This window comes from Monodon monoceros, unplaced genomic scaffold (assembly GCF_005190385.1).
Source record: "Monodon monoceros isolate NGI ecotype Baffin Bay Population unplaced genomic scaffold, NGI_Narwhal_1 Super_Scaffold_20, whole genome shotgun sequence".
In the NCBI taxonomy this organism is placed as follows: Eukaryota; Metazoa; Chordata; class Mammalia; order Artiodactyla; family Monodontidae; genus Monodon; species Monodon monoceros.
Window position 1 is genome coordinate 102,401,928 of NW_021703777.1, and position 17,863 is coordinate 102,419,790.

Consider the following 17,863-nt stretch of genomic DNA (forward strand, 5'->3'; position numbering starts at 1 on the left):
ACTTTTGTCTTCCCTTCTAACTAGCTAGACTTTCTCCTTTTGTGTATCTAGAAGGGGAGAATAAAGTACTAGATGATGCAGTTCTGTGGCTCTGTAAGAACCCTTTTCAGAAAAGCGAGTTTAGGAAGTGAAGTCATCCATAGCTGAATATAGTGAAGACAATAGGGTGAGGGAGGGTGCTGGTAAATGTTAGCATGGCATTGAGTAGAGTAAGAGACTTAGACCAACACCTTGGCCAGGCATCCTGTGTTTGCTTTGCAATTTTTAGACTTTGTTCTTGTCCACTCTGGCCCTTTATCATCTCTTCCATTACCCTCAAACTGAGTTTCCTGACAAAAACTCTTTACAATAATGTCAAATACCAGATTTGGATACTTGGCTAATGCTCAGGTTTACCATTCACTATGGTATTGTGTGTCCTGATGAAGAAAATGACTTCACTGTATTCCTTTTAGTTTTCTCACTTGTAAAATGGAAGGTGACTACTCAGCCTTCCTGCATGACAGAGTGTAGTGTTTCTATCCATTGCATCCTCTATTGTAAATGATTTCTGTTGTTATATACCACTGAGGGCCACGGGGCACACCCCCATAGCCAAAAAAAAAGAAAAAGTTAGGTCTATTTAGCTTGCTGCAGCAAAGGGAAAATTCGCTCCACAGATCCCCTGGCTTCATCTCAGTGAGAAGAATAAGGAGGGGCATGTTATAGGGCTTGTTTGTGCTGGTTGATGCTCAGGTAGGGTTAGTTGTGAGAACAAGTCTAGCAATTGAATATCTATGTAATCTTTTTCAGGAGGAACAAAGCACAGCTGGAATATCATTGGTGAAAGGCAGCAGTCACTCAAAAGGAGAAGATTTTAGTTATCACGTAGCTGAATGTGGCCTTGTGTGTGTCCTGTTGAAAACATTTTGTTTTCTTGACCTCATTGTATCTCATTGCAAATAGCATTGATGTTCTTTTAGGAACATGTGGTCACCAGCAGGACTAATTTTCACTTTCTCACTATGTCCTCTGTTCTTTCTGTAACTAAACCTATAAAATCACTCCAATTGTTAATTATCTCCTAGAGAGGAGGAAAGGGGCACAGAGAGCTGAAGTAACTCACTCAGCGTTACAAGGTCAGTGAAGTGTGGAATATACTCTTCCCACCAATTCAACTCAGTCTCTTGAAAATCTTTTTTTAATCCTAAGGCTTAAGTCATTTACCATCAAACAATGAAACTCTTGCATTCCACCAAGTCAGAATTCATTTCTTCTTTTTCTTTACTTTAAGATCAATTGATACTCCTATGAAATTACCATCTCATAGGACATGAGTATTTATCTCGATGATTAACATTTGCATATTCTGGATACCAAGATCTAAGTTCCTGAGGTCTGCCTGTCTCTCACCCAGAATTTCCTTTCTCTAGCTGTGAAAGCCTTGACTATCCCCCTAGTTGCAATCCACTTCACTTTGTACTTGGACAGAGTTAATTGACAAAAAAAAGCTATAAATTATTTCTGATCTCTGGTTTCTTTTCTCAGATCTGGTGTATGCCCTCAAATAAATACAACCAGAGCCCTTTCCTGGTGTCCCCTTCCCACGATATTCACTGATGTCCTCCTATTCAGACTCTCCTTTGGGCTGGCTGAAGCGCTTAGATTACCCCTTTGCTCTGTTATTTATTGGGATGACCAAGCAGCTATTTTTTGTTGTTTTGTTTCTCCTGTAACAATTCGTTCAACTGTTACTTTATAGTATTATTTTACTACACATAGACATATACAGAAAATAGTAGGATATTAACCCAAAATTTCTAGGCAGGAACAACTAATCCAACAGTGATATTAATAACCCAAATTTTATGGACTCATTGCCCCTCACCTCCTGATGCAGGATCTCAGTTCTCAGGCCAAAATCTCTCCCAGTTCTTTCTGGAAATCTAGTGGGGTCATATATACAATAAAGACCAACATGTATTTTACTTATGTTTGCACACAGCAAATCATCAGAACCTTTTTGTTCAGCACACATATGTTTGGGGATAAATTCATTCAAGCATTCCCCATTTCAGTTTTTTACTGATGTTCACTACCAGAAACCCACGTAAGGGAGGTGACTTGCCCCCTCCAGAGCTGACAGTAATCTCCAGTAATACACAGAACATTCCCTAGAGCAGTTCTCTTCAAACTACCTCTGCTGAAGGAAGAGTTTTCTCCCTTAATCTGACACAAAACCAATACATTTGTAAAATACAATAAAAATGAATTTCTAGAAAAATAGCATATTCTTGAAAGTCACGGCAATGTCCAATTGCTATCAAAGTTTCTGAGTGCCTACTCTCACTCTCTGTACCAATAGTTCATGGATTGGGACCAAATGTAGACCACACTTTGAGTAGCACTGCCCTTGAACTTGGTCTCCCCAATTGGCCACATCTTCACAGGGACAAACTACCCTTCAATTTCAGAAAGAATGCCTATCATGAAAAAGTCTGTAGAAAGCTCATGTCTCCAAGTCTGTGTTGCACTTTTGTCATCTGGACCCTAGAAATAGCATGGTCTGTGCCTGAGTCTCATCGAGCCCCTTATGAAGAAATCTCATTTCAACTATTTTTCCTTCTACCACAGACTTAGGCCTGGACTCTCAGGCCCAATTGAGAAAAGTTTCCATCCTGTCATTCCTGATTCTTCTGTCTCTCATCTTCCCTTCCTCTGAGACATGTCCCCAAAGGTTGAGGCTCCCCTCATTTATAAACTCATGAAAAAAGATAACTCAGAGGCACTGACCCATCAGTTTATCAGAATTTTGTGTTCAGCTGAGACTCTGTCTTTGTGTTATTCCATTCAATATATGGTAATTCAGGCACTGTGTCAGCCATGGTGTGAAAAAGTACAGATCGTGAGTTATTTAGTTATGCTTTCCTATGTAGAAAAAAAATTGAATGTGTGCTTTCTAAGGGCTGAGCTCTGTGCTGGGTGCTTTACCTAGACCAGCTTCATAATCCTCAAGGCGATAATAATTAGTAAAGATGGAATTGTTAGTACTAGAATAATTTTTGTTCCTTAGGAAAACAGGAAAAAGAGAAAGTAATGAATAAACAAGGTGTGAAAATACCACTTAATAGTTGATGCAAGATTATAGGCTTCTTAACTAGGTGGGGATATATGGACTTGTACAGAACAAATTCCTCTATATCAAACACCAGCTTGGAAAAAAAGAATAGTGACATTTATTTTGATCAATAATATAATATTTATCTGATAGGTCCATCTAATTCCCTGGCAGTGAGTCAATAATTTGAAAAGGGGGATACATGTTATAAGGAGGTTTGTGACTGTTCCTCCATTCTAGCAATGCACCCCTACTTGCTTGGCCTATGACTTTAATTCCACCCACACTCTATTTCAGCTTCTGTATGTCAACTGAGGTTTTGAAGGGGAAGCGTACCAGGAGCCCATGCCTCCAAAGATATTGGTTCATTATCAATGTCGATTTGCAGCTGTCTTCCATAACAATTGCACACACTTCTGCTGTGATTCTGACCCCAGTTAGTCAATCCTTCTGACTCTGGGTTCTGGAGATATCAACCAAGCCTTCCTTCTTGTCTAGGTTCTGGCCCTTTGTAGCCAGTATTTTTTCTTTCACTGTCCCTGTCTCCCACTAGTAGTTATATATGTTTATAGGATTGGTTCCTACTTCCTCTGGCTTGTTTGATCATAACCATCTGGAATTTGACCAGCTACTGCATATCTACTGGTTTTCCCTGCCCACTGCCCCTACCCCCTTCATCTAATAGAAACACTTGTTCCTTGTGAAGGAGGGCTTTTCACACAGGTTGGGGTAGGGCTGACACTGCACTATTCACACCACACGTACTGTACTTGTTTCAGAAACAGGCCCATGACTCAGGGTGGACCAAGTCCTCAGTGGGACATATTAGTCTGAGCTCTCTGAAGAGGGAGTTCTTGAGGTAATTGGAGACATTACTTGAACCCCTGGTTCTGTACAATCCTGAAGCCAGTAAGAATGTATTTATGTCAGCATTTTTTAAAAACTAAATTAGATTAAGATTTTTGTTACTTGCAACCAAAGGGCTTCTTCGGGTTAAATCACTGATCTAACTGAAAACCTGACTGTGATCAAACAGACTCTGGATTTTGTGTCTTAATGGCACTTCCATGCCCATCATAAGCCAACTGTACTCTTTCTTTTTCCGAAATGCCATGTTTTTCAGCCTTCTGGCCTAACTAGACCTCTTGTTCTGGACTTTCAGAGGTTATTCTGACTTGCTATAGAAGATCTGATGTGAAAAGATGGTGTAAAGCAAGTCCAAGATACCCTCTACTCTGTATATATTAAACAATAGAGTTCCTAATAGAAAACAATGGCCCAATTTAACAGCAGTGCAGTGAATAATAAATAAATTAATTTATAAATACTGATGCCAAGTCCATTATTAACAACTACTGGAAGAACAGAATCACAGGGATGATGTCAGAAAAGAATTCTTAGGAATAAAGTAAATGCAAAAACTCAACATCCACAATCAATAAAAAACTGGTTTAGAGTGATGAGAAATAAAGAAAATATAATGGGAATGAAAAAATTGGCTACTATATTTTACATAATTTTTTTAGGAATAATCTATATATTAAACTTGTAAAGAGGGACTGTAATGTGCTTATCAATCGACACACTTATTAGGATGCACAATACATGTTTGTTGATGGTTTAGCAAAAAAAGGGGGAGATTTTTCTTAGAAACATACAGTACTATAAAACAACTTTAATCCTTTGTCTTTTATGCATTAATTATGTTTGCCTTCTACCAACTGGATATGGGATATCTCTGTAGAGAGGTTTTTTTTTTTTTATTGCTTTATGGAACAGTAAGCCCAAACAATTGAAAGGCAGCAACTGAAATCATTGTGGAGGAGATTCAATCGTGTAGCAGAGATTGTCAATGCTGCTCAAAGGAGATATGACGTTTCAGGGTAAAATACTGCCAAAGGTCAAAGTATGGGACAACAAAAAAGAGAGAGATGCAAAATTACCCCATATGAGGTTGCTTCCCAAGGGTAAGACGTTTGGAGGATCAAGGTATAAAAGATATTGAAAACCTACAATTTAAGATGGTTAAATATGAGAGGATTTTAAACTAGTTAGCAACAGAGGATAAAGAATTAGCTGTGATCAATAAGGTGGTGATCAATTAAGGCTCTTTGGAATAGACTTTATAACATGTAACCCCCTTTTCAAATTATTGACCATGATTATTTTAAAAATAGGATTAACACTATTATGAAAAAAAATGCCAGAAAGAATAAAATATGCAATTAAGACACAAAGTTAAATATTAAATAATTCAGGAGAAGGGCACTCTTTATTTACAATTACTCTTTAACACTGTAGTTTTGAAATGTATTGTTTGAAAGAACAAAGAGCAGATAACTGACCAGGATGCAGATGTAAGACTGATAATGCAAAAACAGAATGAAACACAGGTATTTTAAAGAATAGATAACAGAAAAGTTTTATGTTTTTGTAGGCCACATCAAAAATATACTAATAAAATACATATGTAGATACAAGGAGATAAAGTACATGAAGCTCTTTGGTAAGCAAAGAGCTACATAAATGCAAAGCACTATATATTATTGCACTTTGAAGTCCTTGTATTTCAATATGCATGTTCATATAAACAGAATCAGTGTCTTACTTTGGGTAGTTTCCCCTTTGTCCTCTTTTTTGGGAGTGCAGGAATGGTATTTGAAAGAATTAAAATGAGAGTTATAAATATAGTCCTTTCTTTTTTTTTTTTTTTGCGGTATGCAGGCCTCTTACTGTTGTGGCCTCTCCCGTTGCGGAGCACATGCTCCGGACGCGCAGGCTCAGCAACCATGGCTCATGGGCCCAGCTGCTCCGCGGCATGTGGGATCCTCCCAGACCGGGATACAAACCCGTGTCCCTTGCATCGGCAGGCTGACTCTCAACCACTGCGCCACCAGGGAAGCCCTTAGTATAGTCCATATTTGACTATACATTTTTTAGCAGCACTGTTCAAAAATGGCTAAAAACAAGTAACCAAGAAAGGCTTAGAAGAGAGTAAAAACCTAAAAAAGAAGAAAGTCAGTGAATGAAAGATGGATATTAGAAAGATTTGCATTATTTCATACCCATTATTGAGTTAAAACCAAAAGTATACATATTATTATTATATAGATTATAGAATGCCTCAGAAAATGTGGGATTGAATTTCCCAATAATCCATGATCATATACACTAATATCTTTATATACCTCCTGCATTACATAATGGATCCCAGATAATACCTTTTGGTCCACAGAAGAAGGTGTATTATACTGCACTAAGAACACATACTTTTCAGTTGAGATTTAAATTCTGATAGATCTACCCAAGTTGCAGTACTGATTTGGAAGTTGAGGTTACTCATTCTATAAAGAATTGTAAACCAGTGGTAAAGTATCCAAAAGAGTGGAAAGTGGGAGCAATAGCAAGAGGATGTAGTGAAACTTCAAGGTAGTATATTTGAAAAAGCATATTCAATATTACTTATTGTAATTTTTATATATGGTAGATAACGTGGTTTCGTTTTTGTAAGACAAGCTAAAGAAATGATGTGAGATTTTTACTTTCACTGAAAGAGCATGTTGAAAGGAAGTGTTTAAATATCTCTTGCAAGCCTACTTTTAGACAGGCATAGTGCTACATGCAGAAGATGCAAGATTTAAAAATACAGTATTTCTCTTCCTGGAGCTTCTGGGCTGTCTTACACTGTTCAGGCTACCATAACAAAATACCATAGACTGGGTGGCTTAAAAAACAAAAATTTATTTCTCATGGTTCTGGAGGCTGGGAAGTCCATGATCAAGGTTGCAATCCATTGTGCTCCTGGTGAGAGCTTTCTTTCTGGCTTTTAGGAGACCACCTTCTCTCTGTGTCCTCATATAACTTTTCCTCTCTGGTGTCTCTACGCATAAGGCATTAATCCCATAGGACTAGAGCCCCATTGAAATGACCTCATCTAACCTAATTATGTTTCAAAGGCCCCAACTCCAAATACCACCATCATGCTGGGAGTTAGGGCTTCAACATTTGAATTGTGGGGAATACAGATCAGTCCACAACATGGGCTAAAGAAGATAGAGAATTCACAGATTGGCGAATCTGCTACGTTAATAAATAAAATATTGCGAAAATCTCAGTAGCTCCAATGTGCCTGTTACCGTCACAACCACACTGCCCATACTAGTGTCTAATGGCATTAATTGGTTTTTAATATTAATTAGTTTTGCCTGTTTTGAAAATTTATATAATGGAGTTATATAAAACATACTATTTTGTGTCTGGCTTTTCTTCAGTTGCAGTAACAGCCTGAGATTCATCAGTATTGTTGGTGTAGCAATATTTCATTTATTTTCATAGCCTTATAGTAGTCCATTGTGTGAAAATAGCACAGTTTATTTACCCATTTCATTTTTGGTGGTCATTTGTTTTTTCCCACTTTTGACTATTATAAATAATATAATTTTATGAGTATTTTTGTATATACGTTTTGGGATGCAGACATGCACTTGTCTGATAGGTGTATACCCAGGAGTGGAAATGCTGGGCCAGAGTATACGTACTTAGATTTGCAGATACTACCACACTGATCTCCAGAGTGGTGCTACAAATTTAACCCCCCTACAACAGCGTATGACAGTCTCAACTATGCTACGTCTTTTCTGATGTATGGTGTTGTTAGTCTAATTCATTGGCCATTCTGGTATGTGTGCAATAGTATCTAATTCTGATTTTAATTTGCATTTCCCTAAATACTTTTTAATGCATTTTTGCCAAGTTTTTTATTTGGTTGTCTGGAGATTTTTTTTTTCTTATTGATTTTTAGGGGTTCCTCATGTATTCTACCAATACACATTTGTCAGTTACATATGTTGCAAATATGTTCTAGCTCACTGTGGTTTGTTTATCACTCTCTTAATAGTAACTTTAATAAACAGAAATCTTAATTTTAATATATTTAAATTATCAATCTTTTCCTTTATGGTTAGGAATAATTGTTTCCTGTTTAAGAAATATTCACCTACACCAAAGCCTTAAATACATTCCATTTGTTACTTTCTAGGAGCTTCATGCTTTATCTTTCATATAAAAATATAATTTAATCATAATCATAATACAATCCACCTGGAAGTGGTTTTTGTTCATGGTGTGAGAGAGGGTTAAAATTTACTGTTTTCCCAAAGGGATACCCAGATGAACCAGCATCATTTATTGAATAGACGATCTTCTTCCTATTGCTCTAAAGCCCCTCTTGTCATGAGGCAAGTGGCTTTACATGTATTGGTCTTTTTATGGACTCCTTAGTCTATGTCAATGGCCTATTTATATTTCTACCCATATATCCACGTTGTCTTAATTACTATGGCTCAATAACAATTCTTACAATCGTGTAGTGTAAGTGTTAAAACTTTGTTCTGCTTCAAGCTTGGCTATTCCTGGCTATTTGCACTTTCATATAAATTTAGAATCTTGTCGATTTTTACAAAATAAAACTTCTGGAATTTTCATTGGTATTACATCTATGGACCAATTTGGAAAACACTGACTTTTTTTTTTTAAGGGAATTCCTTTATTTTTATTATTTATTTTATTTATTTGTTTTTGGCTGTGTTGGGTCTTCGTTTCTGTGCAAGGGCTTTCTCTAGTTGCGGCAAGCGGGGACCACTCTTCATTGCGGTGCACGGGCCTCTCACTATCGCGGCCTCTCTTGTTGCGGAGCACAGGCTCCAGACGCGCAGGCTCAGTAGTTGTGGCTCATGGGCCTAGCTGCTCCACGGCATGTGGGATCTTCCCAGACCAGGGCTCCAACTCGTGTCCCCTGCATTGGCAGGTAGATTCTCAACCACTGCGCCACGAGGGAAGCCCAACACGGACATTTTTATTCATAATATGCCCTTCCTCATATTAAGGCTTTCTTTAATCTTTCAAAAATATTTTGTATTTTTCCATGTAATATTTTTGTACAAATTTTGTGAGATTTTTTATTAGGTATTCAGTGGTTTTTGAGGTTATTGCAAATAATAACAATTTTCTTAATTTCACTTCATAAGTGTTTGTAGTTGATATATAGAAATACAATTAATTTTGTTTACTGACTATATCCAAAGACCATCTTAAATGTAGATATTAATTCCAATAGTTTCTCCATAGATTTTTTAGGATTTTCTACATGCATATATATAATCTGGAAAAGACATTTTTGTTCTTCCTTTTGAATTCTAATTGTTTTTCATATGTTGCACTGGCTACAATCTTGAGTACATATTTGAATAGATGTGTGAATAGTTATATAAACATAACTACATATTGAATAGTTATATAAACATAACTACAGTTATGTTTATACTATTTTTTAATGTCATATGGAAATCCAACTATAAGTATTTTTTGTAGGTACCCTTTATCTAAAGGAGAATTTTCTTTATTCCTCATTTACCAATTGTTTCTGCTATAGCTGTTTTTTCTGCAACTTTTGAAATAATCAAATGATTTTTCTCCCTTATTCTATTAATATGATACCTTACATTGACTGGTTAATGATTACCCAATTTTGCATTTATAGACTAAATCCAACTTGGTTACAATGTATTTTTTTCTATAGATCACTGGATTTGCTTTGCTCTTTTTTTTAAGAGACTTAAGAGATATTGGTATATTATTTTCCATTCTTGTAAAAATTTACTGACCTTATAAAACAAATTGGAAATTGTTCCCTCTTTGCTTTTCTCTGGAATAGTTCATATATGATTGATATTTTTTCTAAATGATTTGCAGAATTCATTATTGAAATAAACACAGTCAAGCTTCTCTTGGAGGAAAGTTCTTATGTAGAGAGCCAACTAATTTAATCGATATCGGACCATTGCTTTCATTTTTTCAGTTCTTCTTGTGTCAGTTTTGGTATATTGTCACAGCTTTTTTTTTAAGGGAGAAACTTTGTCAGTTTTTTCTAAATTTTCCTTTTCTTTGGAATAAAGTTCTTTTCAACTTGCCATTATTATCATTTTAATATTGATAGTTAATGTCTTAGTGGTGTCCCCTTTTTCATTTCTGACAGAGCAATTTGGTCTCCCTCTACTTTCTTGGTCAGGCTAAACAAATTTATCAGTTTTACAGGTATTTTCACAGAACCAGTTTAGACTTTCCTCATCTTTTTTGTATTGTTTTTCTTCTGCATTAGTAATTTTTACTATTATTGTCATTATTTCCTCATTTCTACTACCTTTGTGTTTAATCTGCTGCTGTTTTCTAACTGATTGAGATAAATAATTTTAGAACATTGATTTTAGTCTTTTTCTTTTATAATAATTTTATTATTATAGCAAAATATATGCAATATAAGTATGCATATACTAGTTTTGATAAGTCAGATTTTCACTATCAATCAGCTCAAACTATTTTCTAATTTACATTTTGATTTCTTCTTTGATCCATGGGTTATGTGCAAGTTTGTTGCTTAATTTTAAAACATTTAGCAATATTCTTATGATCTGTTTGCTACTGATTTTTTTACTAATTCTAATACAGAAAACACATTCTGTCTAATTTTATGCTTTGACGTCTGTTGCAACTTGCTTTACTGCACAGTGTATTGTAAATTTTGATAAATGTCCCACATGCACTTGAAAACAATGTTTATTCTGTGGTTGCAAGTGATTACATAGAAAGGTAGGTAGGTAGATAGGCAGGTAGCAAAAATCAATTAGGTGGTTTGTAATTGTGTGGTTCCGTTCTTCCTTTCTCCCTTACTAACAGAAATGTTTGTTCTATCGGTTAATAATAGAAATGTTAAAAGGAGTGTTTATAAAGTTTCCCCTTTAAATTCTATCAGTTTGGGTGTTATAAATATTACTATTAAGTGCATAAAAACTTATAATTATTATTTCCTCTTCTAGTTTTTTTTTCTTTAATATTATGAAATATCCATTTTTTATCTCAAGTAATGCTTCTCACCTTAAGGATTATTTTGTCTGATATTTGTATAGCTCCGCCAGCTTTTCTGCAGTTAGTGTTTGTGTGATATATATTTTTAAAATTTTTTTACTTTCAATCTTCCTGTATATTTATATAATATACATTTATAATACATTTATATTTAGATTGATTGATAACATTTAAGTGCTATAATTTTTTTTTTCTTTTCCTAAATCTAGTTTGATTATCTCTGTCTTTTAGAGCAGGGGTTGGGAAACTTTTTCTGTAAAAGGTCAGACAGTAAATATTTTAGACCTTGTGGGCTACATCCAATGTATGTCACAATTACTCAGCTCTGCTATTGCAGTGCAAAAGCAGCCATAGACAATACATAAATGAATGAATGTGACTGTGTTCCAATAAAACTTTATCTATTAAAAAAACCCAAACAGGGGGCTTCCCTGGTGGCGCAGTGGTTGAGAGTCCGCCTGCCGATGCTAGGGGACACGGGTTTGTGCCCCGGTACGGGAAGATCCCACATGCCGCGGAGCGGCTGGGCCCATGAGCCATGGCTGCTGAGCCTGTGCATCCGGAGCCTGTGCTCCGCAACGGGAGAGGCCACAACAGTGAGAGGCCCGCGTACAGCACACACACAAAAAAAACCCAAACAGGCAACAAGCCAGTTTCAGCCTGTGGAGTGTAATTTTCCAACACTTTTTTAAAAGTTTTAATTAAATTCATATTGATTTTTATATCTGATATGTTGAGGGTTAACTCTTTCATTTTCTCTTTGTCCTACTTGTTATACATTCTTTTTTTTTCCCCCTGTAATGATGGCTCTAAAAAGATATTGTTTTTAAAATTTTGTTCAACTTTTGTTTTTTATTCTTGTTTTTTATTATTTTTTGCTGGGGATGTTGATCTACAGCAAGCTAATGTGGCATAACCAAATGAATTTTTGTTTTTTCTCTTTGTATATAGAAAGAGAAAAATGCATGTACATGTAATCTCCTTTTTCTCACTAAATACAGATGGAAGAAAGGAGATTCACAGCAACGTATTCTCACCTATGTCCTGAAAACACTCAAATTAATGAAAGTTAACATATATTTCAGGTTAGTTTTTGTTTATTTTTTAATACCAGCAGGACTCTAGAATCCTATTTATGTTTAGATCTTGTAGTTTTTATGTAAGCTCTTCTGATCTTCTCCTATTGCAATCTTTTAGATTGATATGCATTAAAGTTCCCTTCCCACAGTCACACCCATTCAAACAAACAGGCATCTTGACCATATGCCTTCTTAATGGGTTATTGAATTGCTTATTTGGCCACTTAGTCATAATTTCAAATGCCTGTAACTTCACTTTGCAGAGCAAATTACTTCCACTACAATTGATCAGAATAAGTCCGCATATTCTGCTAGGAAGTCTTTCAACTACAAGGTATTAAGAAATAACTCTTTTCTCCATCTCCTGTTTTCCATGAAGTATCTTAATATTTTTTATTCCATAATGACATTTTTATAACCTGCTTATTGTCTATCTATATTATTTCTTTTATTTTATTCTTAATTGCATAATCTGTCATGAAAATTTGTTTTGTATAAAGTAAAATAAATATTAAAAGTTTTTGTAATTTTCCTCTCATTATTCAATACAATTTTAAATTCATCTATGATCAATTTTATCCAAAACTTTAAATAAAACTAAAAGACAATGAAATAAGACATTGTGGTATGATATCATCTTTCATACAAATATTCCAAAGTCCTTTACCATGTTTATACAGTAAATGTGTAAACAGAGACACATGCAAGGTGATTTAACTTGGTTAGGTCCATGTAGGGGAAGTGATCTGCCATAGTTAGTTCCCAGATCAATCAGTTCATCTGTTAATCAATGTGTACTGTGTCCAGTGTTGGTTGGAGCAATGACTCTTAATCAGGAGACTGCATCAGATTCCCTCGTGATGGTTTTAAACAAACGTATCAAGGATCCTAAGCCCTAAGGTACAGTAAATTGGAATATGTGGATTATTAAAGAGTTCTACAAATGATTGGCATGCACAGTCTTTCCTGAGAAATACTGCTTTAAGCCACTGGAGGATAAGGAAGAAATAGGCTTTGACTCAGTAAATTTGAAAAAAAAAAATCAAGAAGGACTTTAAAATGTATAAAATAACGTATAATTAAAAATTGAATTTTCTGGCACAGTGTGAGTTAGAAAGGCTTCATTAGGAAGATTAGAATTGATCTGGACCTTCAAGAACAGGTTGGATTTGCAGAGCTGGTAGGAGTACATGGGAAGGGAAAAAAATATAATATAAGCAAGAGCATAGAGGCAGAAATAATAACAGTTTGGGAATCAGGGCAGAGAACAAGGTGAAGTTACCTCAGAGTAGAAACTGTTTCTGTCCGGTTCACTGCTTTATACACAATATTATCACCTGTTGAACAAACACAAGTAAATGAATGAACCAATCAATCTATCAATAATGAGAGTGGCATGTTCTTATGTTGGAGTAGTCGGAAATAAGTATGCATATTCAGAGCAAGATCAAATTAAGGATGACCTTGAAAGCCAGCCAAAGAGCTAAAACAGGTGCCAATAAATAAAAATAATATTTTAGCTAGATTCATCAAGGAATCACAAACAACATGTACTAAGAGAGATTCCACCCTTGAACAAAAGCCAGCTGGAAATGTGCTGCAGGAATATAGGTGTGCAATAATCAAGGTCTTGCACTGTTTTCAGAAAATAAAAATAAAACATACCTAGCAAATGAAGAGGGCATGTGTAGTGCTAAAAAATCCATCAAAGCAGACTTCAAATATCATTATTTGATTGTTCAGTTAAATACTGCATTTAGCTAATTTGATGATTTGTCACCCTTAAATCGCACTTGTCCTCTCATTCCTCTCCTGTCTTTCTTTATCCTTTCATACCTATCCCCTTATTCTTGAACTTTTTAATCCTTAAATATATTCAGCTAAAAACATTAAATACTAGAAAATTTTGGTTGCTGAAATTTGATTATAATTGACAATATTCTATTTGCATGACATTTAAAAAACTCGATTTAGACTTCAATATTTTAGAATTGATTCATTCTTGAGTGAGGATAGAAGAATAAAAATGAAACATCAAAAATTTGCTTTAAAAAAAAGACAAGAGGGCTTCCCTGGTGGCACAATGGTTGAGAGTCCGCCTGCCGATGCAGGGGACACGGGTTCGTGCCCCGGTCCTGGAGGATCCCACATGCCGCGGAGCGGCTGGGCCCGTGAGCCATGGCCGCTGAGCCTGCGCGTCCCGAGCCTGTGCTCCACAATGCACAGGAGAGGCCACAGCGGTGAGAGGCCCGCGTACCGCAAAAAAAAAAAAAAAAAAAAAAAAGACAAGAGATGTTAATATTCTTAGCATATAATGTATATAGTTCAGGTAGTTTAGGTAAATGCCAGAAATCTGTGATCTGTTATTTGAAACATTTTTTAAAAAGTCTGGACAATATTTCACAACTTTTGTCTTTATATATCATATTTTATAGGCTGTTACTTTCTTCACTCACGCCTTATTAGTTTTTCATAAAAATTTTAATTTAGCCATATGAATTAATGTGTTTACTTGAAGAAATACAGCCATTTCACAGACCGAGAATATGTAAAATAATGACCACAGAATTATATTACACGGTATTTTAACAGTATATAGAGTGGAAGCTATGAGTCTGAAGCTAAAAAACAAAACATAATTAGCAGATCTTTAATTGCTGGGATTATGAAAGAAAGAAATGAAATCTAAACTACAGAATATCCTCAGCCTCACAATTACCTGAAGTATGACTGATGAAATTCTAAGAGAAGAAAAAAATATATAAGTCCATCTTCATAGAGAATTAGATATTCAGAGCAGTCACATTCACTCTTTCAGACCTTTGGGGGAACGATGCAACTAATTCAAGGAATTACCATCCATCTTAATGGACTAAATGGGCAGGGGGAAGATATATTTCCTCTGCTTTTTATTAACAGGAAGTTTTAGCTGCAATGAAAATCTATTCAGCAGGAGAACAGAGAACCTGTATTGTTATGGTTTAGGTAGGCTGGAAACAACAAGAAGAATTTTTTATGAAGAAGACAAAAAAAAATGAGGTCAAATGCAGAAATTATTGCTGGGTTTTAATGGGTTGAGATGCCCTTAGGAAGGAGAAATTAACAGTTGCCAATGGACCAAAACGACATCTACCTCTAAAAAGCTGAACTATATCAGTGCTCACTGGATATGCCCCCACGCCCCCCAATGTGCTTGTTTTGACACCATCCATGGATTACATAACTGACCTTTGAAAACCCATGGTTATTTGAAAGCTGACGTTTCTCTTACTAATGCCAATTTACCTAGTCTTAAATGAGAAGGAAAAAGATGGGGGAAAACGGTTTTGCACACAAAAGGTACATTAGCTTGAACATGTGCATGTTTGTGTTTAAGTATAGGCATCTATCAAAGATTCAAACCAAAGTGAAACTAGAAGAGTATTTAAATCATGCATGGATTTTAGAGACAGAGAGAGACATCTACTGGTCCATTTATTACCGATCCCAAGCACCACCCCCTCCACTGTAATTAACGTAACGTTTTCTCTCTTTACAGCTGACAGCCAAGAGAATAATTAGAGTCTAATAAAACACGGAAAAGTCACAAATGCAAAGTGGAATAAACAGTAAACAGTGAAGGAAGAGAGGCTCCGGGAGTGTGATGGCTGGGTAATGCCATAGATAAACTGCGTGCACATTGACACTGTCACGCTCTCCGCAGCCCCAAGTGTGCTGGTAGCCTGGTGCAGACAGACAGCTCGAATTAATCCCAAGAGGAGCGCATGACAGGCGAGTGAAGCAGACAATTAGAATGAAGGAGGAAATTGGAAATGGCAAAGGTGTGAACATATGTCAAATTACAACTAAATGATAAATTACAATTCTGTCATTGGAATAAGTGGTAATTAAGAAAGATTTCAGCTATCCCTCTTGAAAAAAATAAGAGAGAATCACATTTTTTCCCCCAGTTTAGATTTGTTTGCTGAATTGTTTCCATCCATCTCACACATGGGGCTGGATCTTCCTGATTTGGGAGGCTGCATTATTTGTGTACATTAAGGATAATTCTTTTTTTCCCTCTTCCCCATTTTCCAGACTGGCAGAATGATAGTGTCAAAATGAACAGGAAGCTGATAGTATCTGATATAAAAACCTGCACTGAGATTTGGAAAAAAAAAAAAAAAAAGAAAAAAAAAACCAGGAGGTTTGCTGCTAAAGCTGCTGCTGCACTCTAATTATTTTAAACAAGCTCTGCACAGTCCAGCTGACAATTAGGAAATTCTGCTTTATGGCTTGGGGGATTCATACGAAACCTCATAATCACTGTATACACGTCCTTTTCGTTTAGACAGTAATGAATGTGGGTGGGGTTTCTTGGCAGTTTTCGGCCACTTAACCACAATTTAGAACAGCTGTGTAATTATCACGAGTTTTTTTTTTGTTTTGTTTTGTTTTTTGAATCCAACATCCAATTCCAATTTAGAGTTTGTAACACCTGTGGTTTGTTACAACTGCTAGGACCAAGGCAGGGGGATAACAAGCAAAAATGCAGTGCGGGCAAAAGCAGTGCAAGATAGGGCTCCTTGTCCCATGGGTTCGGACCCAAATGAGGAAGGAATCTTCCAAAGGCAGATCTCACATTTAAATATGAGGTGCTGTGTGCAAGGAGGTGGTCTTCAGCAGAGTCAAGACAGTGCAGACTAGGCTTCAACTCCTTAAAAAGGCAGACGTGTCTCTGACTTATATAACCCTTGCAAACTCTATTAATAAGGGGGGAAAAAGAGCATGCCAATGGAAAGGGCCATACAGGTCCTGTACCCATGGTGACAATCTTTGATTATTTAGCACATCTCAAAACAGAATTTCATTTGATGATAAATTTCCCCCTATTATTAGGTGAATACTTAAACATTAATTTTAGAAATACTACAACAACCCAAATAATAGTAATAATAGTAAATTACATTAGGATTTGGACTGAAATAAAATTTCTTATCACATAAACAAATACCCACCACATGTTATTCTAATTTTAGGAGATAAGCCAACTCCAAATTTTTTGTGCATTATTTATGTTTTTTGTAAGTGCTTATAACATTAAATAGCTATAGTTCTACATTCACAGAATAATGACTGAGTACAGTTATCTAGTGTCTAAAAAAGAAGACTGAAATAGTGAAAGCTCCTCTTAGAACATATGCAAATATTTACATCATTTCCTTTTCACCCTCCTTCTAGGGCAAAAAGGAGACTAATAGCCAAAAAGCTAAATAAAATTCTCTAACAGAGAGGTCAGAAGCTCCAATGATCTTCCGGTATAAATCAATTTCTAGCAGATGTGGCCAGATATTACAGTTCAAGTCCTTGAAAGCTTAATTGGGGAAGCATGTTAAGAGTTAAAGGGCCAGAGTCACGTTAATTACATGAGGTTTTCCTTGTAGAAAATCTGCCCAGAACAATGCCACCATCCCTCCTTCTTAGATAGGGGTATGCTTCTCCACTACACTTTTATAATTTGGCGAGGTTTATTTTAAAAGTAATGTATTTATAGTCACCTGTATGCTTCACAAGTAACAGAGACTAAGGTGTTCATTTATTATATTCTTAATACAGTTTGGGTTAAGAAGAAGCTTCTGACTTTATGCCTGAAGGGTCCAAATATGAAACAAATTAAGAGCTGGGTTTCAATTCTTCTCTTGAAAAATAAGAGGTGAGAAAAAAGATGAATTCTAATTGTTGCTCCAATACTGTTTCTTCCCAGAAATAGGAGTTCTTTTATGGAAAC